The following is a 1,920-nucleotide window of genomic DNA, read 5'->3' on the forward strand; positions in this document are numbered from 1 at the left end:
TCAGTACATTTGCTATGGCAAAGAAAGAAGAGATATTATTCTAGATGTGGGGAAAAGAAGATTGTAGCTCCAAAACTTTAGGATGAGGGCGACAAGGAGAAGGACTATGTGGAAAACTGTTTAATAAGAGAAACATGTTGAGTGTCGGATAGAACCTCACCTGAGGCCCAGCACGTGGATTTTTTTTAGGGGCGGGGGGGTGGGAGGTTGGGGGAACCTAGGGTGGTGGGTATTAGAGAAGGCAAACGGATTGCATGGAGCACGGGGTGTGGTGCCAAAAACAATGAATACGGACTGTTACGCTGAAAATAATAAAATAAAAACGAAATTTCTCATCATAATAAGAACTTCTAATTTATTTTATGAAACTGACAACGTGGGTTATTTTGCGTTTTGCCCCCAGAAGGCAGGTCTGTGAATCATCATGCTTACACATTTTCCACAGCACTCACAATAGGACCGACCCTCTGCCATCTTCCATTAACCAAAACAACCTATCCCTTTTAACCCCCCCCCGTAAACCCTTCAATTTGTTTCATGAGATTACGAGTCCCTCTTATGGTTGGTCTTCCTTCGAGACGTCCATCTATGTTTCATTTCTTGCGTTTTTCCGTTCAATTGCCCCCACATACCAACCCCCAACCCCGCCCTCTCAAATTCAATTCCTCCATATCCAGAAAAAAAAGAGATCATATGATATTGTCTGTCTTTCGTCTATGGTTTGATTTATTTTTCGCTCAGCCATACTACCCTCTAGTTCTACCCAAGTCATTGAAAATGCAAAGATTTTTATTTCCTTTGATGGCTACATATTACTCTCGCATGGTACAGATATAGCACCACATCTTCTTTTAATTAATCATTCATCTGTTGAGATGGGGACCTCTAGGATCGTTCATCAGTTTGGTTCTAAGCCACTTATTTGATAAAAACACAAATAGTTGTTTGGTAAGCCTGTTGGGTTTCATTTTTGGTTACAAACAAAAAACCATTAATAAAAATAAATGTAATTGGTATCAAAGTTGGGGGGGATGTTGAAAGTGTCAGTTAAAATATTAAGAATGTAAAATGGGTCAAGGTAAAGTGAGGTGGAGGAAACAAATGAACTTACCTACTACTCGGTTCTATTGCTAAGTTAGAAAAAACCCTTATTAGCATAAACCATTTTGCTTCATGGGGGTTCTGGGGATTCTTTCTGAGTTTGATTTTCTTGAGGATACAAAGCTTATGGGAAACAGTTGAGAAAAAAATCCAGCTATGGGTTTTGAACGTGTGGTTGTTAATAAATTTTAAATATTATGTATTAATTATTTTCACAATTAATGGGATCTTTATTTTTCCCCCCCCCCATTTTCCCTTCTGCTACCTCCTCACCTCCTCCCACCTTCTTCTCATCTTCGGTCTTCACTTCTCTCTCTCATTCTTCTTCGCCTCCTCCTTCTGTCCTTCTTCACCTCCTCTTATCCAAGATCTTCTTCTTCTCCTCCTCCTATCCTCCTTCTTCACCTCCCTTTCCTTAGGCACCCGGGGGGGGGGGGGATTCTTCTCCTCTCCTCCTCCTCCTTCTTCAGGGGGGCGGGGGGCTCCTCCTTCTTCTTCTCCTCCTGCTTCTTCAACCTCCTCTTTCCTCCACCCCTCCTCTCTTATTCTCTGTATCCCTCTTCCTTCAACCTCTCCTCTTTCTAATTCTTTTTCAAAGATTTTTTGAATCTAGAAAATTTTAACATCAATAATATAATATGGAGGGAGACAAGACTGGCAGGGAGGTAGTAGGAGCACCCGTTCAAATGGCACCCGTTCAACCTGCACCCGAAAGGTGAGCAATGATTTACCTTCCAAAAGATCTCCAATCACCCACGAAAATCAGCCTGACATCAGAATTATATACGTCTAATGGTTCGGATCTCTTACGGAGCAGAA

Source organism: Mustela putorius, unplaced genomic scaffold, assembly GCF_011764305.1.
Source record: "Mustela putorius furo isolate JIRA1106 unplaced genomic scaffold, ASM1176430v1.1 tig00003860_pilon_pilon_pilon, whole genome shotgun sequence".
Taxonomy (NCBI): domain Eukaryota; kingdom Metazoa; phylum Chordata; class Mammalia; order Carnivora; family Mustelidae; genus Mustela; species Mustela putorius.